Raw genomic sequence first — 27,472 nt, 5'->3', positions numbered from 1 at the left:
AAGAGAAAAATTCAAGATTATCCTACCTAGAGAGAAAAAAGAAGACTGAGCTGCTATGTTGGATGATCACTATCTCTGAACTGAATTCATGTGAATTCCCATTCCCTATAACAAATTAGAAAGCACTTACATAATATATACACTTCGGTATTAATTTTAACCAATAAAATAGATAAGAAGTATAAAAAGATATAGATATAGACAGGGTTAAGTGACTTGTCCAGGGTTACCCAACTACTAAATGTCTGAAACCAGACTTGAATTTAGATCAAATTTAATATTAATCAATATTTATTTTAATATTTATTAATGTATTAATATTACTCAATATAAATTTTAATCAACAAAATCATAGATAAGAAGTATAAAAAGACATAGATATAAATAGATGGATAGTATCATTGTTGTTTAGCCATTTTCAGTCATGTCTGACTCTTCATGATCCATTTGGGGTTTTTTTGGCAAAGATACTAGAGTGCTTTGCCATTTTCTTCTTTAGCTCATTTTACAGATGAAGAAACTGAGGCAAACAGGGTTAAGTGACTTGTCCAGGGTCACTCGATTCGTAAATGTCTGAGGCCAGATTTGGATTTAGATCTTCCTGACTCCAGGCTCAGTGTTCTATCCACTGTGCCACCTGGCTGTCCTGGGTGAGATAATATCATCCTATAAATATGAGTTATTATTGTTATCAAAAACATCTAGCATAAGATCATACATAGTGCTAAGGAAAATGCAGCTGATTACATAGGTCCAGCTCCTAATGTCCAGAAGCTTACAATCTAATTGAAATTCTGATCCTAGTATACGTGTATGAATATAAAAAGTCATGGCAGAATAAAAAGCATTCAAAAAAAAATCATCATACTCTGTCTAAGTGAACTGGGCTATCTGAGCTATCACTTCCTAGTCTATTCTCCTATTTATAATATCTTACTTAGATGTTAACTAGGAAGTCAAAGAACAGGTTGTGATCATCCCAATCCAAGTTATGGGCAGAGTTTAAATGAAATGGACAGTGATTCTCCCAAACAGCCTCCGCCATCACTTACAAGACAAGGGATTCCTGAAAACATCAGCCATCCAGGACTGACATCAATTCTGCCTTAAAATATTGTCTTTTTGGCTGGCACCACAAACACCTCAGAGGATACACCGCGGCCCATTCTGACTATGGTCACTGAGCTTCATCCTAGAGAACAAATGGGGTTGTGTGTGTGTGTGTGTGTGTGTGTGCGTGTGTGCGTGTGTATGTGCTCTCTGATTTGTTTCTTGTGAAGAAAAAGAAAGAAGGCAAGATAGAAAGTGGGAAACCAGTATAGATAAAATCAAATCATCAAATGCCCCTTTCAAACAGCACAAAAAAAGTTAATTTTGCTCAAAGTCTTATTCATTCCTCCTAAATTCGTTTCTTAAAAAAAAATTCTATTTCCCAACCATTCTCCTCAGTCTGTGCTCCTTACTGCCCTATTCCCACCTCCAAACCCCCACCCCCAGCTGCAGGGAGTGCTGGGTGACTTCACAGAGAGAAGTCCTTTCTTCGAGATTCTAAGACCACCCGTGAGCACAGCACATGGCCAGGAACTTGAAGAGAATATGTGAGCAGGGGTCCCCATACAGAGAGAGAGAGGAGGAGGGACATTTTGATAACAGTCTGTACCAGAGAGTTTCCTTTCTTTCCCTTGGTTCCATGAAAATAGCACCTATTGTTCGATTGTCTCTGTTTTTGTCTTTTAACTAAGAGTTTGAACCAAAGAAGGTATCAGGTGCTTAGAAAATAGAGTGAACCCTTTTGTAATAAGCCCTCCTTCCCCATCAGCCCTGTAGTAGAGCTCACTTCCTCCCCACAGCAGGCTTTTCGCAATATTCCCACTTTCAGCATTTCATCTGAGGGATCATTCAAGAGAGGGACAAGGGTTTTATTCAAACTGGATCGTCTCATCAAACAAGGCCGAAAAAGGAGAGAGGAGAAGAAGAAGAATAAAAGTTGGGAGAGGCCGGACTAAATGGATATGATCTGAATGCATATTTGTGTTACATCTAATACAACCAGCATCATAGAGGAACCAAGATCAAATAAATGGTAAAACCTGACAAAGAGAAGAATAGATGGTATGTGGAGCCATCTGTTTTGGAGGACACCCAAATCTGTCTGAATCTGTGAGGCCAAACTACCAGCTATTCTAAGATCCCCCATTCCAAGAGTGGCCCTAATGCTCATCTACACAATCAGTTTTTCTCACCATCACTTTGGCTGCAACTTTTTTGTGCAATTAAGTAATTTATTCCTTTCTTCAGCCTCCTGATTCTAATGAATCCAAGCCACAAACAAGCCTCAGTTGCTCCTATTCAAGGAGTCTGATTGCATCTGGCAGTAATTGCTGAAAATCCTGAAGAGGAAACAGGGAAGGGAAGCATATTGTTTGGGGGGGTAATAGGTGAAGACCTGCCTCTCTTGACCTATCATACATTAGTGTCAGTGAACATTTGGCAGCCTTCAGATGATTAGCAATGAAGATGAATCAAGCAAAAAAGAGGTAGAAATCTGCCTCATCTGAATCGCCAGAACTGCATACATTTGCATGCTGATTAGCTGTTCTTTTGTCTGTGTTCCTAATTATTATGACACATTATGTCTTCATCATGCAAGATTCTGATCTGTCTTGTTCAAAATGCACGTAGAAAAAAGTGCTGTTTATTGATTCAACATGTAACTTTTATTTTTATGTTTGCTTTAATTAAATACATATTTGATTGCCTTTGACTGCTGTCTCCCAGGTTTTTTTGCTCTTATTTATTTCATCTTGTTGACAAACACACAGGTAACCTTCCTTTATCATTCTCAGATCATTTGGTGATTGCAATCTCTCCCCCTCTGCCTTTCTGTCTTTCTCCACATTCACTTTCATTTCCTTGAAGAGGAAAAACAAAACAGGAAAAAGGGAGGGGGTGGAGAGAGTGGGGAAGCCACCCTGGAAACAAATAGACCAGGCCTAGGGGAATATAACATGAATGATGGCCAGAGAAGTTAAAGAAAAAATAGCTTGAACCTTAACAGAGCTGGAACCAACCAGTGTTTGTCACACTGTGAATGGAGCTTTTCCAGGGAGCACCAGCAACAGAATGAAGAAGAAAAGGGATCCTGGGAAGAGGTAATCTGTCCCTTCCCAGTTTTCTTCACACATTGTCAATCGTGAGGATATGAGAGCAGGATAGCAAAAATCCTGCTCCTTCCCATTAAAAACCCTCTGTACTCTCAGCCAACTCCCATTCAACTGGAGTTCTATCTTCCTCTGAGCTCTGTAGGGGAACTGAGGTCCAGATTCCCAGGAGCAAGGACTATCCCTAAAAACAGAAGTTAAAAGAAAGATATGTCAAGGAGTAAATGTTTGCGATGGAATTGAACCCAAGTATTCTAATTCCAAAGGCATCATTCTTTCCGCCAAAGACTTCCTCAATTTTGGGAGCCATATTTAGGATCACCTATTTAGTGATCCGAGGGATCACTGAATCCAACCACCTCAAGAGAGAAAACTAAGTCCCACAAAGAGACAGAATTTCCCCAAAGATAGATAGGCATTAAAGCACACAGTCAAAATTTGAACCCAGTTCTTCTGATTTAAAAGTAAGTGCTCATTCCATTGTGATGGGAATTTTCTGAGTTTCAGAACCCTACAAACCCATCTAGGAATAAAAATCTGTGCTATATAATACCACCTTCCTAATGCTAGCTGAATCCTCTCAGAAAGTCAGCATTAGGTTTCTCCCTCTCTTTATTAGAAGGGGTTAAAAAGAGTACTTTTAAGTCCCATTGACTTGAAAAGCACTTGGAATTCTTTCTAAAATTTCAGTGAGATAACTAAGGAACAGAGTAAAAATGAACATGAATGTGAAAAATAAAGAATCCTAATGGGCATTTTGATGAAGTGACTGAAAAATTGTTATGAGATTTTGTGTTGAGATTAATTCAAAGATAAAATATTACTGTCAGTTTAGTTGATATAATTTATGTTCTGTCATTTTAAATAAAATATTCAAATTTTTAAAAATTTCAATAGGAACACAGAAGATGGGGAAGGTAAATGACAATTTCCTGTCTCTACCCCGAACACTTCTAATATCCTAATCCCTGAATGTGCCTTTAATCTGTCACCTGGCATCATACTAAATAACCCTAGTTAGTTCTAAGGTACTTGGTGAATCCAGCTCCAATCTTGACACTTAGAAACTCGAGTGGGCAGTGGAGAAAGAACTAGAGAGGGAAGTAATTGAGTGAACTGAAGGTTGCTGCTCAAAGAAAGCAATTCCCTGCTAATGGGAAATGATTGGCTAGAAATGTAATCACCCACTCTGCTCCCAATATCTATCCCTAAAGCAAAAGGGTAATGGAAATCTATATTCATGGAGAACAATGTTAATGTTTACTGGGCCCACAATGGGGTAAAAGATAGGGGATGGTTTGCAAACCCAGTCTTAGGCAAAATTGGGCCCTTCCTAGAGTCTGCAATCAATCAACAAGTATGTATTAAGTGCAAATTATATACCTGTGCTAGGCATTGGAGATAGGAAAGCAAAAAAGGAAACAGTTCTTAAACTCAAAAAGTTTACATTTTAGCAAAAGAAGACACACACACATAGAAAGTGTATTGATACAAGATAATTTTGACATGGAAGGCATTAAATGTTGGAAAGATCAAAAAGGTCTTCATATATTAGGTAGAGCTTTGAAGGAAACATGTATTCAAAAGAAGGAGAGATAAGGAGGCTAGTTCAGCGATGGAGAGTCTACAAAAAAGCCTGGAAATGGGAGAGTTAGTGACATGTGTGAAGAATAACCCTCAGAGCTCAGAGTGTTAGAATTAGAAAGGACCATAAAATTCATAGTGGAAACTTTACAGACATTGTTGCATTTTAATAATAATAATAATAATAAGCTACAGCATGTCCAAAGGAGAGGACCAGAATTGGAACTTGAAACCATGCCATGTAAGTACAAGTTGATGGAAGTGGATGGATTAATTGTCAGGAAAGAGGCCATTCTCTGATCTCCTAATATTTGAAAGGAATGATATGAAAGATATTAAGTTTATTCTGCTTGGGAAGGTAGGTGTTAGAGAGGAAAGTATTTGAAATCAATATAGGGAAACCCATCCTAATGACACTGTAATGGACTGCCTTGAAAAGTACTGAGTTCTCCAAAACTAGGAATTTTCAAGTAAAAGCTCAAAGACAACTCATCAAGGATACTAAAGAGACTTCACAGAAGTAGAGAAGACTTAGAGTCTTGGATTCAAATCTTTATTCTAAATCCTATTGGCTCTGAGACCACGGGCAAATTATTCCAAAGCTATTTCCTCATCTGTAAAATAGGAATAATAATCACCATAATTTTTGCTTTTCTTGGTATCTCTAAAACTTAGAAATTTTTCTTGGTAAAAAGTAAGTGCCTAATAAATGATTGTTCACTTAATGATTAACTATTGCCCTAGAATTCCAATCAAACTTTTAGAACTCATGGCCCCAATCTGTATGTATTGGTGGAGTTGTCTTTATTATGTATCAAAGGCAATAAGAACCAACATTTCATGCTGCAATGCTCATAATAACTACTTGTAAAAAAGACTTTTGTACCAACATCTTTTGCAAAGAATAAAATACAGAATTTCATAAAGTAAGATGCTCTAAATTAAATTTAGATACAATTTGATCTAAGCAAGGTCAATAACAAATATTTTGAAAAAATATTCAGGTATAACAATAGCAAAAAAAAAAAAGTGACTTTAAACTACTACGAAGCTTCTCATTTGTGTGTAGTAAATGTTTTCTTTGAGGAAAGAATCTGAAAGTCCCAGACACGATAGTCATCAATTTTGCAGAAAGTGAAAATGATTATACATTATATATAGGAAAGGATGTTACTGATGGAAAAGTCATTCCTGAATGAACTGTTTGAGTATCAGACCACTGACTTCTTAGAGTAAAGGTCAGAATTTTTTACAAATTTGGAGGGGAAATAATAAAAAAAAATTTAAAGATATGATTTGAAATTGAAACAACTTAATCACAACTTATCAAACAAATTATTGATAGGGAAAAATGGGCAATGAATTGAAGAAAGGTCATCAACACAAATAATAATACAGAATGAAGAAGTTTAATCAATGTAAATTAATTGTTTTAACAAAGAGATGAAAAGAACTTTTAAAAAAACACTTTAATGATCAAACCCTTAACTTACTCGCCAAGTTGAGAGATGACTGCCAAAGGCGATACTAGTGTAGAATATAAATGTATTTGTAAAGTCTTATCAAGGTAGACTAAGGACAAGTACATACATTATCATTTCATTAAGCAAAGAGAAGCACTGAAAGATAAAGGCAGTTTAAAGAAAATTCGGTGAAACACCCATCTAAAAAGGGCATTCCCAAGGAAGAAGTTGGAAAGAGGACAACAAACAGAAGAAAAATGAAATAGATCTGCAAATATTTTTACAACAAACTCTTTTTGGCATCAAATTGTTGTTGTTTATTCCTTCTTTTTGAAGGAACCAATGACGTCACAGGACGATCCATACATGCTGGATTTAAGTGAGGCAGAATTGCAAAAGTCATCAGTCTCAGTCTTCCTGAGTCACTGAAATTCCATGCATGGCAAGACAAAAGTCAAGACATCTGGTGACAGCCAAGGATGTAGTGGATAATCTTAGTGTCTTTGATGTCTTGCCAAGTTCTAAGTGCGCCACAGCACTTGCTATAACCATCTTTATAGCTATTGTAACAAATTTTTCTCATCAGCTCATTCCACCAGGTATACTCTTTATAAGCTTGGCGTAGACATCCCCCAATTCACAAATGGGTTTGAGGTCAATCTGTTGCTAGATATATTTTTGAAGAAGACAGAAATAATAAAAAAGAAAATAGTGTACATACAGATGTCCAGCTATATAATTATGAGGTATTAGATCAATTCACATAGTATTTGAAGGACTAGTAGGCACTAAATAAATTTTTAAAAATCTTAGACAATTAGAACTGGGAAAGCCAACTAACAAAACATCAACAATTACCAAACTCTATGCCTATTTTCCCATCCACATAAAATTTTTTATGTGAGGAAGCATGACCAGCCTCCCCCAGCACCCTCCTTAGCTCATGGCTGGTCTGTCACAACAATTTTTTGATTGGTCTTTCTAACTCAGTTCATATTATATTCAGCTATCAAAATAGTTTCAATTGGAGGGAAAGAGAAAGATTTAGCCCTAATAAAAAGGAGAGTAAAATCATGTAGGTGTTTAGACTAGGAAAATAGATAAGTTTAATTCAAAGAGAAGAAATTTAGTAAAATTTGAAACAAACTGGAGAAAAATTGAAAAAGAATCTCCAGGCCAAGGTATTGTTGCACCTTCTACTTTCTTCACATTTTAAGAGAAGTATGATCAAAGATAATTAATGTGGATATAGAGAGATTAAGAAAGATCAAAAATGATTAGGCAGTAAAATATGAGGAGGTAGACTCAAAAGGAGAAGAAGGTATTTGGCAAAACAAGATAAGAAAAGATTGAGTGCTGATTCAAGGTTCAAGGGTGTTGAGATTGCAAATCTGAAGTCTCAAATGAAATAATATTTGTAAAATGCTTAGCACAGTGCCTCACACATAGTAGGCACTATATAAAAGTTTATTCCCTTTCTTTTGTGGAATACAGGAAAAGAGCTATAAGATTAGAGGACTCTTGCATTGAAGATTAACACAAAGCACTTTATCTTCCATATTTACAATCTTATAAGAGTCATCCCACATGCTTAGAATAAACTTATCCCCACTTTAAAGAGTCCCTCTCTTCTTTTAAGATGTATATTAAGTACCATATTCTGTATGAAGCTTTCCTGTTCTGTATATATTTGCATTTATTAACTATATGATGAATATATTTTACATGTACATGTACAAAAAAACTGTTTCTTAATACCTACTATTCCCTTTCTGCCAGTCTTCAACCATCATTGCCTAAGTAGAGGAGGATCATGAAGTAATTTTGAATTATTCTTTGTTTCATGGGTTTATTATCAATTCTTAATGTTTCTTCATATTTAGTTTGGCTGGTCCCTGGAAACAGAGATAGCCTGTTGCTGAGATCATACTTAAAATGTTTCTAAGATACTAGAACTTTCCAGATCTTCTTATATTGCATCAATATAACCTTCAAGATCTCTGAGCATTCCATGCCATGATGGGGCATAGAGTTGAACTTTGTGGAGACAAAGATAAGCACATTAAAACATGGTTATTATAGTTGTTAATTGTAACATTAAGGAAATAATTTGGGGTTACTAGCCTGTTTGTAACTCTAGGTCTAATGATTCCATAATTTGATCTATTCTCCAAGAAGATGAATGACAAAAGGTTCCCATGTGTACCCATATATTCATAGCAATATTATTTATAATAATAAAAACTGAATTTAATTATTTGTCCATTGAGTTATCACTTAAAATGAGCCATATAAATATAATGGTTATAATTATGTCATGTGGACTGATTAATATGAAGAATTCAGAAAACTAATATGAACTGATTCAAAGCCAAGAAAGTAGAGCTAGAAGAAGACATACCAACTATTACAAATATGTAAATAAAAGTAACACTAAAAGACTAAAGAAAGCAATGGGCATCCTTATTCTAAGGAGGCAGCATATTACAGTGGAAAGAACACTAAGTTTGGAGTCAGTGAGCCTAGCTTCAAATGTCATCTTTGTTAGTAAAAATGTGTATGACCTTGGTCAGGTCACTTAATCTCTAGATGGGAATGGAATTGAATAGTTCTGAGGACCCTTCTCATTCTCAATTTATGATCATATGAATATGAAATCTTATGACTGAGGTTAAAACACAGTTCTTTTCATTAACAAATAGTAATGTATAAGAGCAGAGAATTATATGTGCAATTACTCATAATTATTTTATTAAATAGTTTTGCTTAAGGTTATTTTTAATAGGAAGGTGCCATTGCAGGAGGGCAAGGGAAACATTGAGAAGTGAGTGTTGCATCCAAATAAATTGTATCTATCCTTTAAAAAAAAGAAAAAAATGGCATAAATAATACTTTTTCAACCTAGACCTGTGTTTTCAAACTTTGATCCACAAAAGATGTCTGAATGAGTCTATTGGCAGCTTCAAAATACCAGGGTAAAATAAGCCAGTGCTTGCATAAACTCCTTAGTGGAAAGAACAAGAGAGGAAGCTGTTTACTCCAAGAACTCAATTGCTTAAAACTCTCCTTTAAAATACTGAGTCCACTTAGCAGGGGCAGTGGATAGAGCCCTGGGCCTGAAGACTTATTTTTGTTAATACAAACACTGCCCTGTGTCACTTAATCCTGTTTTCCTCAGTTTCCTCATACATAAAATGAGCTGGAAAAGGAAATAAATCACTTCAGTGTCTTCGCCAAGGAAACCCCAAAATAGAATCAAACAATCTAACAAAGCCATTTAGGCTTTATTATATATTATTTTATTTATTTATTATTTATTGTATTATATTTTATATTATTATTTATTATATATTAATATTATATATTATATACATATATATGTGTGTGTGTGTGTATATATATATAGGTGTCATGGCTGTCACCCTCCAAAAGCTTAAATAAAAATCAATCAATCAACAAGCATACATTAAGACACTTTCAAAAAGCTGACATTCTCTTTATTTTTGTCAGTTTCTCACAGAGAATAATCAGATATCTCTATGTGTCTAGTTGTCAAACAAGTAAGAGGGTCAAAAAAAGCACAAAGGAAGAATGAGGCAAGCAGATAAAATAGGGGGCTCAAAGGTATAGGAGGTCCTTAGCCAGTCAGTCAGTCAACAAACATTTAGTAAATAATTACCATGTGATTAGGAAATGTGCTAAGCAGTGGGAATATAAAGAAGGGGGGAAATAGTCCCATCCTCAGTAAGTTCACGATGTAATGGCGCGAGAACCATAAATAATTAGACATATACAAGATACATTCAAAGAATATGGAAGGCAGAGAGAGAAAGGGATTAGCGGCTGTGGGAGGAATGACCGGGGTAAGGGAAAGCCTGAAAAAGAAGGTTGCATTTTTGGTGACTCTTGCAGGGAATTAGGAAAATTAGGAGCCAGAGGGGAAAGGCAGCATTTCAGATCCAGAGTAGAGCTAATGCAAAGGCACAAGATAAAGTGTCATGTTCAAGGAACTACAAGCATCCCAGCAATGCTGGGTCTTAGTTTGGAAGGAGGAAAGGGCTGATTTAAAAGTCCTGAAGAATTGTAGTAATCACCTCCTGGAAACTCAGCCTACCAGTGTCAGCACTGGGTTAGGAGAATAACTCCAGTCCGTGTGGTATTCTGGAGAGAAAGAAAGAACCCAAGCTGCGAAGAGCTGCAGAGTCCCCCGCTGAGGGCTCTGTAGCTGATCTGGAGATAATAGGGAGGCAATGGAGCCTGCTAACCAAGGGGGTGACATGGTCAGAAAAATCATCATGGCAGCTGAAGGGAGGCTGGTTTAGGGTGAGTAGAGAACTGAGGCAGGAAGATCAACCAGAAGAGTACTGCAATGACATAGACGTGAAGTGATGAGGTCCCGAATCAAGGGAGTGGCCATGGCAATGGGGCTCTTTCACAAAGAAGTAATATTGTGAAAGTACAATGGATAAAGATTTGGCAATAAAGAGGGATGATCATGAGTGAGAGGCTAAGAATGATTATCAAGGTTGAAAGACGGGCACCCTCAATAATAATAGGAATAAAAGGAAAAAATAATGAGTTCCGTTTGGAGGATGTTGGATTTGAAGTGTCCACAAGACATTTTTTACTCAACAAAATGATCAGGAGAAAATCAACTGAAAAGTTTAAGAACTACAGAGCAAAAGAGAATGGGGAAGTGATCACTGGCAAGAAGCAAGACCTATCTCCACTAAAGACCATTGTCTCTCACCTCAGAAATGGTCCTTGGAAGCAACAGGCTGAAGGAATCAGAAACATTCTTTGCAACGGAAGGTACCTGTCACCTGCTTCTCCCAGAGGAAGAAGGAGAAGGAATCCCCTTTGAGCTTCACATTACTGTTGGTGATGTTCCTTTGTTTGCAATTGTAATCTCAGTTGGCGCTCTAGTCAATAAACAAACAAGTGAAAAGATTCAGCGAGGTGTAAAAATAGATTTGCACAGGGCAGACAACGGGCGCATTCCATTTATTTACCTCTTCTAACAAACCGATACCTGGGGTGACATTTATTAATAAACGGCATTATCAGGTGTCTGATATGTAGCACACAGAAATTAATTACCCAGCCCCTGGTAAAACCATAACAAGCCTGCAGTGCAGTAACATTTGTGCTAATTGAAAATGAGATAAGTGCTGTGGGTGCAATTTGCATTCAATGCAGTGTATTAATTATCTTCAGTTCTCCTCATGATAAATATACCTGACTGAATCACTCTCCTCATTTACTCCGTAATAGAGCCGTAAGTGGATTCCCTTAGGTAACCAACTGAAGGCATTGGGCTCCACTGAACAAGAGCAAGGCCTTCAGCTTTTCTGGGCACTTCACTGAGTGAGCAAATGTTCCATAGCTCGTCTTCACGGGTTCTGAAGTTGACCACAGCATGCTCCCTTACGTCCACCTCAGAAGCCTGCCTGTGATCATCCTCCTGAGCATAAGGAGGAAACATGGCTTGGGGGGCACAGAAATTGGTTGGAAAACTTGGCCATTTCATAAAGTTAAATGAGATACATTTCAATCCAGTTAATGACACTGCTCTCTCAAAACTGGATGTTATCTCAACAAGGAAAGGCCTTTTGCTATTCATTTCCCTGCTGTATTATCTCAGGATTTAATTACATTTCATGCAGAATATAAATTAATTGAATCTTGTAATACCCATAACAATCAGGAAAATACAGATTTAAAGATACCATGTGGTTGTAGAAAATTAATGCTCTGGGACTCTGACTTATGTAGAAGGATCAGGTGACAAAACGCACACACACAGTACAAGCTAGAAGGCAAAGTATCTTACCACCAGCAAGGAAGGAAGGGATATATATATATTTAAAAGGACACGATACTGTATGCAGCAGCTTGGTTTTATTCAAGCTGCTTTCTATTGGACTTTATATTCTTCATGGGTAAAATTCTTCGATGTCCTTCATCTGACAGTCCTAAATGAGCAAAAATGGACTTACCATAGTGATAGCAGTAGTAACAATAGTACTATCAATAACAATTGATCTATAAATATAAAAATATTCACTACATCTGAATGTATTTTGTGTGTATACCTAAATGTATATATCTATATATGTATAGATATATACATATTTATATGGTATTCCAAAAGTCTTAGTAGTTTTTAGCTACTAAAGATGTATGCACATATATTATATATACATATCTAGACATATGTATAAATATATATAATAGTGTGTGTGCACATATATGCATATATAACCAATTATATATATATATATATATATAGGTATATATACTTATAGTTTCCTATCCTCAACTTCTCTTGACATCCATGGATATCAATAGAGAACTAATGTAATCTATCACTTTTACATTTAACAGGCTTATCTTCTTTTCCTAGTCCCTTATTTCTCATATCACATCTTTTTCCACTGAATTTCCATGTAATTCTTTCTTCATAATGTATCACAGTTCATCCACATTTACCCTTTTCCTTTCTATTTCCTTTTTTGGTGATCGACCTTAATTCTTCAGAAACTGTTGCCTTGTAACATCTTAGTGTTACAAAGATGAACCTTTGTGATGAGCCCCCACTCACTGGGTAAACCTTTTTTTTTTTGGCTAAATCTCCCAAAAAAAACTTTTTTTTCTTAAATCTAGAAAGGTTATGGGCATGAGTCACTCACACAGGATGGAAGGCTTAGCCATCAATGAGTTTACCATTAAAAGCACTGAGTTTTTATATAATACACAAATCCACTGGAAGTTTTGTGTGTCTGTATGAGTATGTATGCTTTTATTTTACATAATATCATTGCTGTTGTTTTGAGTCTATTGTTTTCCAAAGCTCTTTACAAGCATTCTCATTGGCACTTCACACCATCATTCAAATAGGTACTTCAGGTTTTAGTAAGGATGAGAAAACTTAGATTAAGACAGGCGAAGAAATTTACTTAATAATTCCATAGCTTTAAGTGTCAGAGAGAACATTCAAAATTAGTTCTTTCTTGACTCCAATTCCAGTATTCAATCCATTTTTATCACATTTACTCTATTTTATTATAAATGAAATTACAATTTTATTTTATTCATTCATAAAATAGGAATACCAGTGACATATCTTGGAGTTTTTTTGTGAGGCTTATATGAAATAAAACCAAGCTTAAAGCTTTAATATACAATATAAATTTTGGTTACTATTGTTATCTCTATAATTATTATTTATACAAGTGAAGAGCTGATTGAGAAAATATAGACAGACTTCAAACACTGGCACTTCAGTATAATATATAGTAATATAGTATATAGTATAGTAATTGTTATATAAAACAGGTCCCCAAACTGGAAATTAATGTGGCAGAAATTAGATATGGACCCACACTTAACACCATATACCAAGATAAAATCAAAATGGGTCCATGACTTAGGCATAAAGAATGAGATCATAAATAGATTAGAGGAACACAGAATAGTCTACCTATCAGACCTGTGGAGGAGGAAGGAATTTATGACCAGAGGAGAACTAGAGATCATTACTGATCACAAAATACAAGATTTTGATTACATCAAACTAAAAAGTTTCTGTACAAACAAAACTAATGCAAACAAGATTAGAAGGGAAGTAACAAATTGGGAAAATATTTTTAAAGTTAAAGGTTCTGACAAAGGTCTCATTTCCAAAATATATAGAGAACTGACCCTAATTTATAAGAAATCAAACCATTCTCCAATTGATAAATGGTCAAAGGATATGAACAGACAATTCTCAGATGATGAAATTGAAATTATATCCACTCATATGAAAGTGTTCCAAATCACTACTGATCAGAGAAATGCAAATTAAGACAACTCTGAGATATCATTACACACCTGTCAGATTGGCTAAGATGACAGGAACAAATAATGATGAATGTTGGAGGGGTTGTGGGAAAACTGGGACACTGATGCATTGTTGGTGGAGGTGTGAAAGAATCCGACCATTCTGGAGAGCAATTTGGAACTATGCCCAAAAAGTTGTCAAACTGTGCATACCCTTTGACCCAGCAGTGCTACTACTGGGCTTATATCCCAAAGAAATACTAAAGAGCCGAAAGAGACATATATGTGCCAAAATGTTTGTGGCAGCTCTTTTTGTTGTAGCTAGAAACTGGAAGATGAATGGATGTCCATCAGTTGGAGAATGGTTGGGTAGATTATGGTATATGAAGGTTATGGAATATTATTGTTCTGTAAGAAATGACCAGCAGGAGGAATACAGAGAGGCTTGGAGAGACTTACATCAACTGATGCTGAGTGAAATGAGCAGAACCAGAAGATCGCTGTACATTTCAATGCTGTATGAAGATATATTCTGATGGAAGTGGATATCTTCAACATCAAGAAGCTCCAACTCACTTCCAGTTGATCAATGATGGACAGAAATAACTACACCCAGAGAAGGAACACTGGGAAGTGAATGTAAATTGTTAGCACTACTGTCTATCTACCCAGGTTACTTATACCTTCGGAATCTAATGCTTAATGTGCAACAAGAAAATTGGATTTACACACATATATTGTATCTAGGTTATATTGTAACACATGTAAAATGTATGGGATTGCCTGTCATCGGGGGGAGGGAGTGGAGGGAGGGAGGGGATAATTTGGAAAAATGAATACAAGGGATAATGTTATTTAAAAAATTACTCATGCACATATACTGTCAAAAAATTATAAATAAATAAAATTTTAAAAATAAGTAAATAAAATAAAACAGGTCCCACATGACTCAACTTAAGAATCCCTAAATTCTTTACTATCTCAGGTTTAGGGTAGGTTGTTCATGATCTCCATGTATGCATGTATCTATATAGATAAAAAAGATAATTCAAAAGTATGTAGGAGATTCATCTAAGATTTTTAATTGTCCATAGGTAAGAAGCAAGTCTGAATAATTCACATGTGTATAATTGAGAATTGATTCTATTTTAATCTTTGAATATGGAAGGGAACAACTGCTTCCAAGATTCTATCCCATAGAAAATGTACAGGGCAAATGTTAGCCAATGAACCAATTAATAATATTAAAATGAGGAATGACAACTCCTTAGAGGTAGTATAGAAAATGGAGTCCTGTTATCTCTGAAAATTTTCACTTCAGTCCTTCTTATTTACATCAAAGTCCTTTTTTCATGTCAGAGTACTTCTTTCTCCTATATTACTAATCCATTATTCCACTTTCTTCTGGAGATAACATTGTTCTCACTGGTCTTATTTTTAAAGGTGTTTCAGGGTTTTTCTGTACAAAATAAAACAATACACAAATTCATTAATAATGTATCATAGTAAGTTAATTGCAAATACATACAGAAGAAAAGTACCACACAATTAGTATATAAAAGAAGAGAAACTTGACACAGCATGGATAAAGATTAAGATGTTTAAGTTAATTTTTCACTATTTTTTTCCAGGCTTAGCTGAATCCATGATTCTCTCAAAAACTGGAACTCTAGGTCAATCCCACCCCCCACCTGCATAGATGCATTTCTTTAATTTTTAAAATTGTTTTTACATGCACATATTATTTTTTATCTCTCATACTCCAATTCCTCCATAGAATAATTTTTTAAATATTCACATTTCATACGTACTCCAGAAAAAGCCCAAATTATAACACTGGCCAGGTCCAAATATGTTTCATTATTGATTTTAAGTCTATTAACTTTCTGGGAGGAGATGGGTGATATGGTTATATACAGAAGACTTGTGGTTTATCATCAAATTTATCAGTTTTTCAGTTGTTTTTTTCTGTAATGTTGTCATTGTGTAAATTGTTCTGGTTGTACTTATTTCACTCTGCATCTAATCATAGAGGTATTCCAAGTTTTCTCTGAAACTATTTCCATTTTGTCATTTTTCATGAATATAAAAACACATTCACATACCTAATTTGTTCATGCCCCAATACATGGGTAACACTTTGATTTAAATTTTTTTAAACCTCTGTGGAAAGGACCTGTAAATTTTTTTTGTTTATATGGGTCTTTTTTCATCTTTTCTTTGATCTCTTCTGCCATAGTAGTAATGTAGTTGTATCAATAACTTTGGTTGAATGGTTCTAAATTAATTTCTGCAATGGTTGGATCAACTCACAGCTTTTCCAACAATACACTAGTGTGTCTATTTCTTTATAGACTCTCCAACATTTTTGTTTTCCACCTTTATCATCTTTTCCCATCTGATGAGTACGAGTAGGAATCTCAAAGCTATTTAACTTCCATTTCTCTATTTATTATTGTTTTGGGCATTTTATATATGGCTATTAATAGCTTGAATTTCTTCCTTTGAAAATTATCTATCTATAACCTTTGCTCACTATCTTTTGGGAATGGTTCTCCAGCTTACAAATTTGAACTAATTCATTATATATTTAATTTACTTATGATGTCACATTTTATATCTGTCACATATCCACTTGGAATTTATCTTGATATATGGTGCAAGATGTTTGTCTATACTCAATTTCTATCAAATTGCCTTCTTTTCTCAGACGTTTTTGTCAAAAAAATGAGTCCTAACTCTAACAACTAGGGTCTTTGGGTTTACTGAACACTATGCTACTCTACTTTCTTGCTTCTATATGTAGTATACCTAATCTGTTTCATTGATTAGCTGGTATAGTTTTTAATCAGTAGCAAACTGTTTTAATTGTCATTTTGTAATATAACTTAATCTCTGAATTTTTTATGCAGTCCTAACTCAATTCTCATTTCTAGGTCATTTTCCCTGAAACATATCTTCCTTTGTATAGTATTTGGGCTAAAGTCTGCAGGTAGGTGGTCTTAGAAATATGAAAGATCATCTTCTAAGGCTGAAAAAGAGGGCAACAAATCTAAAGATGCTCAATTTCCTGAATAAAAAATTTCATGTTTCTTCATCCAAGTAGGACAACATGAACAAAAATAAATAAATAGCCTACCTGGTTAAAAGTGTTGAAAACAGGAGGTTTTCTATTTGAAAATCATCACCATTTTCCCTTAAACAGAAGCAAAAAATTAAGTTTTTCCCTGGGCAGCTCATCATTCTATCACTCTATTCTAAATCATTATGATTGAAAGCAGAGAATAGAGCATGTACTTACTGAATTTGCTCATTTTCCTGGTTGAATTACTGGGCTCTAACAGTAATTATACTTTGTCTGTTTTGAAGATATACCATTGTCCCCATTCTCAATGGAAACATATACAGGCAGAGGTCAAGTGAGGCATCTCAGGGCAGAGGGGGGAAAAAGCTCCTCAGTTTCCTGTCCAGAGCTGCAATTTTATCAGCAGCTACATTCTCCTACAAAAGAGAGTGCCATTGAGAATGGAGTCTTTTGGAATCCTACCTATTCCATAATACCCACTCAGAGGCAATACATAAAAAATTAATAAGCCTCTATGCCAATCCCTTTATTCAGAGCATTTCCCAAGTCAGGAACCACATCTTATCACTTATAGACCCAATATTTTCATTGCTCTTTTAAAAGTCCATCCTCAAAAATCTGTTGTTCCTTGGCTTTGTTGGGTGATATTAGGGCTCAATGCATTTAGCATAATGTTATCCACAAAGAGAAAAATTTCACCATCCAAGAAACTGAAGGGCTTCCTGATCTCAAAGGAGTTTGACTTGTTCATCTACACCATAAAAGAAGAAATGGATGAAAAAAGTCCACTGTCCAGATTCCAGAATGAATTTGAATAGACACCTTATAAAGTTTATCTAATACCATGCATGTCTGAGACAGACAATATGAAAGGTGACAATGTACAAAGAACAGACAGACAGTTAACTGGACCCACAATTGAAAAGGAGGAAGAAAGCAGGCTGGATCACATGAGTCATCAGCAGGACTTGAATCCAGGTTTTCCTGACTTCAACGAGAGCTTTCTATCCAATATGCCACATAGCCTTAAATTAGAAAAAATACTTAAAGCGCTTTGCAAATCTAAAAGTTTTGCATTAATGTCAGTTATTATTATTAATAGAGAGGATGATCCAGAAAGTTTAATTAACTGAAATCTTTACTTTATCATAATTTGATACACTAGTTTCCCCTCTCTCCCACTTCCCCACCAAAATTTTTATAAAAGCAATCAATTAGAAAAATGGATTTCCTTCTTTGCTAACCAGGGCCAGACTGATTTGACAGAAATAAAATTCCTTTTTTTTCCCCAAAAATATCTTTTCTAATGTCATGGTTCCTGAATTGCCTCTTAGAGAGGTTTTATCTTTTATATCTCTATGAATCTTCATTTAAATATGAAAACTTCTGGGAGAAATGCATTAAGCCATTACTAGACATTAATAATTTAGTATAAAGTAGGTTATTTGAGGTTATCAAGTCAGTCCCCCAAAAAGGATCATAGAAAAGGAAAGACTCACATTAAGAGGGTAAATGGGATGTTAAACCAAAATTCATTTCCTAAGAATATTCTAGGGGAAGATAGAGGTAAACAATAGACACCAGGAGAGTACTGGCCATCTAATAGGAATCAGTATCTAGAGTCAGTCAATTGACAAGTATTTATTAAGCACTTACTATGTGCAAGGAACTGAGCTAAATACTAGCAATATAAAGAAAAAATGAAAAACAAAATCATTCCTCAAGGACCTCACATTCTAATGGGGGAAACCACACAAATAATCATATACAAATATATATATACACATATATGCACACATATACATACATTTATATTTATATATAAACCGAAATCTCATATAAAAGATTTAGAAGGGTAGAAGAACATAGAAAAAGCTAAAGCCAAACTCTCTGCTTTTGTTTTTCTAAAAGAATGCATTATCCTGGAGCCCTTTACTCAGAGAGATGCATCCAATAATTTAAATTGATCAAAACAGAATGATATACAAAACCACAAAACTTACCCTTGAGAGTAAAATGGGGTTGATAGAAGAATCATCCCATTTCCTTATGTTTCTGAAGCAATATATAGACATCCCACTTCTTTCTCTCCATCTTAAATGCAGAATCCCAACAAGCAGGGATGTGTCTGTAAAGGTGAACCTCAAGAATTGGAAAAGGAAAATTTGAAGATGGTTCAGACACTGACCTGTTCCATGATGACCTCACAAAAATACAATATGAGTTTAACAAGTTTACAAATCTTTTCTCTTTTAAAGTGTTTGAGCATTTTCCTTATTATCTTTTATCCCATTTGAAATATATATATATATACATATACATATACACACATATATACACATATGTATATATACATATGTGTATATATGTGTGTATATGTATATGTATATATGTGTGTATATGTATATATGTGTATATGTATATATGTGTATATATATGTATGTGTATATATGTGTATATATATATATTATGTGTATATATATATATATATATATATATATATATATATATATATATATATATATATATATATATATAAAGAATAAATGGAGAGAAAATCTTAAACATCAAGGGAAGTCAGTGTATCCAAAGCTTTTGGGCTTTAAATATAAAAAACTGAAAATACGTCTAAAGAGTCAGTCAATAAATAAAGCATTGGCGATTCAGAGAAATATAAAAGATGGTCCCTGACCTCAAGGAACTCATAATCTAACAGGAAAAATAGCATGTAAATTACTATGTACATAGAGCTACATGCAAGAGAATTAGGAGATAATGAACAGAGAAAAAGAACTAGAATTAAAAGGGATTGAAAAAGACTTCCTATAGAAGGCAGGATTTAGCTGGAACTTAAATAAGCCAGGGTAGCCATAAGACAAAGATGAACAATATAAGACATCTAAAACATATTTTTATTTAATAAATGTTTTGAGCATTTTTCCATACAAAATATACTAATTATAGAAGAGAGATCAAGTTTTCATATAACTCTATAGTTAAAACCATGTTTAGTAATACCATTTAATCATTTCTCTCTGGACTTCCAACTTTTTTCTTATCCTTTATTCAACTTTATTCCTATTATTATCTTATCAAGGTAAAAGGTAGCAGTCATAGAATCACCATTCAGTTCAACCATTTCAGTTCAAAGAAGAGAAAACTAAGGTAAGTGCTTTGCTCACAGTCACATAGGTAAGGGGGCACTGGGTAGGTATTTGAACCCAAGTCCCCTGCCACCAAATCGGGCTTTGCCTGATCAATTTGAGATCCCATTTAAGCTCGAGACCCAAGCCAAATGTCCATCTGCCCTACCATCATCCTTATTGGTTTTGCTAAAAAGCAACCACTATGGATCAAAGCAGTCTTTCACCTAATTGCTTGTTTCAAGAGACAAGACCTAGATTAAGAAAAACATCTTTGAATCTCTAGAGTAAAAATCTCCATTGCATAAAATGGGATCCAAGGTAGATGGAGGGGGGGAAGGGAAAGGGAGGCCAATCCACATTTGGAAACCTTAACTTTTAGCATGAAATACATCTGTTAAATAGACCTACTAATGGTGTTATTGTAGCTAAAAACAGCGACTTGAAAATGTTGTATACATCATTACCGTCATTATCCACCAACTACAAGAATGCTGTGCTAAAACTAACTCAAAACACCTCGGGAAAGGTAATTGCTACTAATGGATCTGAAGTGTGTAAAATTGGACATTATTACCCTGTCCTCACATTGTGGGATTGCAAAAGCTGTGGGAGATTGTAGTTAGTGGGCTCACTCGTCTTTCAATCAGGACTGAGATTGGGGGAAAAGGCCAAGCTCTCTTTCATTCTATAGCGTAGGAGAAATTCAACAGTGCCACAATATTGTAGGACTATGTTTGGGGGGAGGGAAAGGGGGGCAAAATCAAGGGCATGATGTAGAGTCTCAGCTTTCAGAACTTTCTGAGGTCTCCTTGATGTAGATTAGGGGAGGCAGAGGCTTAGGAGGACTCTATTTCACACCCAAGAAACATATTTTCATATACCAACTTCTTAAATGAAACCCTATTTAGCAAAAGTTTATGAGGTACCTATTAGGAGTTAGATATTGTGCACAGTTAAAGGAGATATAAAGGAAACAAGACATGCACCAATAATATAATGCAGAATAACCTGGATGCACAAGAAAATGTCAAAAAGTAATGTTTTTAAGGAAAATTTATTTCTGTCAGACACAGAGTAGGTGTTTTATAAGTGAATATTAATCGACTGATTAATTAAAAGGATCTTAAACAAGGTCTGGAAAAATTTTAAAAGGTGGAGAAAACGGGAGAGGAATATACTGTCTACAAAAGGCATGGAGTTTAAAAAGGCAGACTCTAACAAAATACTGTGGAAGATAGCATAGTTTACTCTGGTTATTGTAAAAAGGAAAGGTATCAAGCACCATGCAGCCTACAACACTCCAGGAGTGTTTCCCCACCAGAATAAAATGTAATTGGGAGATATTTAATGAAACAGATAAAAATTCACTAAAACATAAATAACATTTTAAAACTAGGTCAATATGTAATCACATCTATATGTCGGGATTAGTGCTCTCATTTTTTATTTGAGCTTTACACCAATGGTTTGGAATCCAATAAAGGAAGAGCTAAAGAACAAGTTGCAAAGGTAGGTTGAAGTCAAGTTGTCAAAGGACTTGAAACTTTGATAGGCAGATGGTTTTTTTTGTTTGTTTGTTTTTTTGTCTGTTTGTTTTTTCCTGAGGCAATTGGGGTTAAGTGACTTGCCCAGGGTCACATAGCTAGGAAGTGTTAAATGTCTGAGATCACATTTGAACTCAGGTCCTCTTGACTTCAGAGCTGGTACTTTAGCCACTACACCAACTAGCTGCCCCAAAAGGCAGATGTGACTGGCAGAATTAAATTGAAAGTAGAGAATAGAGGTAGGTAGGAAAACAGGCAAGAAATTACTGCAAATTTAGGCCAGATCAGTTGCTTACATTATCTAGTGCTTTAGAATTTCTAACGTCTTTATCACCTAAAAGACAGCCTTGTGTGGCAGATAGAATACCAAACTATTTTACTGATGAACCTGGAGATACAGGAGTGCAATAACACACCCAGGATCACACAGCTAGTCTGTGTCTGAGGTGAGATTTAAATTCAGATTTTCTTAACTCCATATTCAGCATTATATCCAATGCTCCAGCTAATTGCTTCTAGGCAGCTGAACTGAATTGAATTCCTTTGTAGAACTCCCTCCGTTGATCCTAGTCAACTTCTTTCTAACCTTAGAAATCAAACTATTTTGATCCTTAAATCATTTGAAATGTTCTCCAAGTTCTCTGCATCCAGTGTAAGTCACTGGGCCTGCAAAAGAACAGAGCACCCAGCACCACCACTAATCCAACAAACATCTAGTTAGATATTATTTCATCATACAGTGAACTATACTATATACAACTCCAATCTAACATGTGGTGGGAGTCAGGATGGAGAAGGGGAGGAAATGGAAAATGAGATAAGTAAGAAAAATGAAGGTAACTGAATCCATAAATCCCAAAAGCAGGAAACTAACTGTGGTCAAGAACATCAACTCTTTATTCCCAGTGAGAGGGACCAAGTGATTAGCATTTCCCTTCTTCTCTTGACCTTGAGGAAAATGATGAAAATATAAGATAAGAAACAGAAGTTTCAATAATACAAAGATTGGATGAGCAACTGAAGGGTAATGGAGAAATGATTGTGTTCCTTACTGGTATCAAAATACAACACAACAGGTTTTTATCTATACAAAAATATCCTTCCATGTGCCATCATGACAGCTGGGTTTAAGGAACTCCAGAGTCAAAGTCCTTTTTTCACAGCTGTTAATCCTGAAAACCAAGAGAGATTGTTTTCCTGAGGTCTTCCAAGGGGATTTAAGAAAACTGGGAAGTGAAACTCAAACTCTTTAAGTATCTTTTTCCGAGTCTCCTTGCAATAAGAAACCAAGAATTTTCAGAAGGAATTAAAAGGAAATGAATCTCTGTGTAAAACTATGATGGCACTAAGATTCACAGAGGAAATCATCTACAAAGATTAAGGGATGAAAATATTCTAGAACACTACTATATACTATATACCAAAGGAACTCAGTGCTCCCAGGTTCCTGTGAGAGTTTTCAGTAAGGTACAAGAAGCATTATAGATTAGTAGTTAAATAGCAAGAATAATTCGTAATTATATAGTACTTCGTGCACCTTCCTCACACAGTACTTGAGCAACCCTGAGAATACAGTATCATCCTTATTTTATAAGTAAGAAATTGAAAGATACCTTCCCCAAGGCCATACAATATTTGGCAGAAAATCCCAGGCCTTCTCACTACAAATCTAAGACTCTTTCCATTATACTGTCTTTTATTAAACTGAAAGTAAACCTGAATTTGAATTTAAAATCTAATCAATACTAACTAGTTCTGTGATTGGACTACCTAGCCATTGAGTAAACAATTGCAAATCACCTAAGGTCTCTGGGGCTCAGTTTCCCTATTAAAGAAAGAAAGAAAGAAACCCTCTAACATCTCCTTTACCCCTTACATTGTACTTTTGTCTATAACACTGCTGTGATTTATCTATACAATGTGGGATATTTTTAGACCAAGAGGAATACAAAATACGATATTATATATACCCAGACTCCATCCTGCTCATTTATTGACAGGGTGGATGGGCCTGATTCAAGTGGAAATAATCAGAGTCATTTTTAAAAATATGCTTTGTTATCATTACTATCAAAGATAAAAATAACTGGTTTACAAAGCACTTACTTTGGAAGAGGGTAGATACTAATGGAAGCTGACTAGAGCTAAGCAGAATAATTAAAATGATGATTTCATGGTACCTACAAGACAATCATCTTGAAAAATTTTATTGGGATGATTCTAAAATTAATTATTTTCATGGAAACATTTGTATCTTGTAAATGCACCATTTTCTACATGGAGCCACAATTTCCATATTTGTATTAATAAATAATGAAAATAAAAGTAGTAGACATTTATTTAGAATTTGCATAATTATATTATTTGGTTCTCACAACAACCTTGTGAGATAGATACTATTATTATCCCCATTTTATAGCTTAAGACAGAGAGAGAAGTTAAGTGACTTGCTCAGGATCACAAATAAGAAATGTGGGGAGTGATGCAGGATTTAAACTCAGGTGCACCTAATTCCAAATCCAAATCTCTCTCTTCAATACCCTAAGCTTCCTCTGATAAATTAAAAGATCATTGTAAGAATTATAGTTATGAAATCTTGAATGAATCCCAACAGAGCAAAAACTTGAGTGCCTATCCAAAACAGAATTTGAGAGTCTCATAATTGAAAGAAACCCAAAATATCATCTAGTAGAAATAATACCTTCTATAATAGAATCCCTTCTATAATGACCTTTCTTGATATATGATCATCAGAATTATAGCTTATTCACTTGTAGTAAGTAAGAGCTAGTGAAAGGGAAGAGAAAGAAGATGGAATGGTATTTTTTTTCTTTAGAAATGGATTTTCCCCCCCCTTCCCTTTCAATTTGTCAATAACCTAAATAAATATCTCAGGTAGTGCTAAAAGTCAGCACAATCCGTGACTTGGGGAATTTTGCAAGCCTTGAGAAGTTTTGTTTTTAATATGTTCTTTGTTTTAATGTGGAACAACAGTTTGCTGTGAAGGGAAAAAAGTCACCACGGCTTCAATCTAGGAGGCTTTGCACAGGTTTTTGTAACATGTATAATATAGCTACTATAATGAACAATTACAATATGTCCAACAAATGACCATCCAACTTCTGCTTGAAGACATCAATGCAGGGAAACTCTGAATCTCTTCAATCTGGTCATTCCACTTTTAGGTAGTTCTCCTGGTGATGAAGTTGAATTTTTTTGTTTTATTTTGTTTTGGGATGGGGCTTTTTTTGGCTTGTTTGGTTAGTTGGTTTGGGGTTTGTTTTGTCTTGTTTTGTTTTTTGGCGTCAAGCCTAAATTTTCTTTGCAGCTTCCCCCTTTACTCCTGGTTCTCCCTTATATGGCCAAACAGAGCAAATCTTCTATTTGGTAAACAGAAGAAAGATTGAAGAAGAAATACTGCCTCCTCATGTCTCAAACTAGTGGCATCAAACTCAAATAGAAACTGGGGTCACAAAATGTCTGTGGCAGCCCTCTTTGTAGTGGCTAGAAACTGGAAAATGAACAGATGCCCATCAATTGGAGAATGGTTGGGTAAATTATGGTATATGAAGGTTATGGAATATTATTGCTCTGTAAGAAATGACCAACAGGAGGAATACAGAGAGGCTTGGAGAGACTTACATCAACTGATGCTAAGTGAAATGATCAGAACCAGAAGATCATTATACACTTCAACAACAATACTGTATGAAGATGTATTCTGATGGAAGTGGATATCCTCAACAATGAGAAGATATAATTCAGTTCCAATTGATCAATGATGGACAGAATCCAGAGAAGGAACACTGGGAAATGAGTGTAAACTGTTTGCATTTTTTGTTTTTCTTCCCATGTTATTTTTATCTTCCGAATCCAATTCTTCCTTTGCAACAACAACAACAACAAAAAATTCGGTTCTGCACACATATATTGTATCTAGGATATACTATAACATATTTACTATGTATGGGAATGCCTGCCATCTAGGGGAGGGGGTGGAGGGAAGGAGGGGAAAATTCGGAATAGAAGGGAGTGCAAGGGATAATGTTGAAAAAATTACCTATGCATATATGCTGTCAAAAAAGTTATAATTATAAAATTAATAAAATATAAAAAAAAATTTAAAAAAAAGAAAAAGAAACTGGGGTCACTAAACCAACATAATGATTCCTGGTGATTGCATATTGAATTAGAAAAGGACATATTAGTACAATTTAAGTTCTATTATATGATATTATTATTTATTTGTTTAACATGTCCCAATTATATTTTGGGAAGTGAAGACAAAGCAATCAAGATTTCGTGATTTGCACAGGGTTGAACTCAGGTCCTTCTGACTCAAAGACTCTATCCTTTGCACCACCTAACTATTCTTGATAATTACATTTCAATCTGGTTTGTGTGGCTTTGACACTTCTGTCTTAAACCATGGAATCCAGAATGAACATAATGTTCTATCCAGAAGAAGTATGACAGCATATACAGTATCACCTCCTTATTCTAGGAAGCCAGAAGTTTAATACAGCACAATATCACACTCGGTTTTTTAGCTGTTCACACACTGCTGACTCATTTAATTTACCTCCAGATCTTTTTCAAAACTATTACCTATCCTTGACTCCCTCATCTTATACTTGAGAAGCCAATTTTTCTAAATGCAAGACTCCATTTATCTCTATTAAATTTCATATTACTATATTCACCCTAAATACTTCAGTTTGTTCAGATCTTTTTTGGATCCTGCCTCTGACACTGCTATTTCTCCCAAATTTATGTCATTTTCAAGTTTAGTGAGCATACGTACCATCTTTTTCACAATCATTTCTAGAATTTTTCCATGAATTGAATCATTTTTGGCCTATAGTTTGCAAATTTTTCTCTTATCTTTTCTGAAAACTGTATTATTCTCTCAATTGTCCTTTTAGTGATTATGTGTTTTTAGCTAGTTTGCACAGCTAGCAAACCCAAAGTTAACATTTCAGAGCTCCACCTACTTTCTTGTTCACAAGTTGTAGGGAGTCCCTTTAGAGTTTATAAACCAGACTCACCAAACATCTATTTCAGGTCAAAAAAAAAAAGTCTAATCAAAAGTTTGTTATAGACTTTTTTTATACTCTATATAGCAAAAGATCTCCATTTTATCAGCTTTTATATGCATCAATTTTGAAGTCTTGTAAAGCTCATAAAATGGGACTCTATTTTAACTTGTTGTCTAAAGATAACAAACCTCTAGGTTAGGAAGATGCAAATCATCAATTTTAAGAGAAATGCTGATATGAAATGATGATATTCGCCTCAAATCCAACAAATTGGCAAAGATAACAAAAGATGGGAATAGCAAATACTAGTGTATTACTGAGAGGCAAGAACTATGAGTTAGTCCAACCATTCTGGAAAACAGTAATTTGTTGTTCAGTTATTTCAGTTTTGTCTTATTTATGACCCCATTTGAGATTTTCTTCTCAAAGACACTTAAGTGTTACACCATTTCCTCCCCAGGTCATTTTACAAATGGGAAAACTGAGGCAAACAGGCTTAAGTGACTTGCCTAGATTTTAACAAAGAAGAAAAAGTCTTCCTGACTCTAGGCCCAGAACTCCATCTACTGTACCACCTAGAAAACAATTGGGAATTAAGTTTAAAAAGTGACAAAGTCACTTTGATG

The sequence above is a fragment of the Sminthopsis crassicaudata genome, chromosome 4, assembly GCF_048593235.1.
Source record: "Sminthopsis crassicaudata isolate SCR6 chromosome 4, ASM4859323v1, whole genome shotgun sequence".
NCBI lineage: Eukaryota > Metazoa > Chordata > Mammalia > Dasyuromorphia > Dasyuridae > Sminthopsis > Sminthopsis crassicaudata.
The sequence above is the reverse complement of the archived record's forward strand: the minus strand, read 5'-3'. Positions refer to the sequence as shown.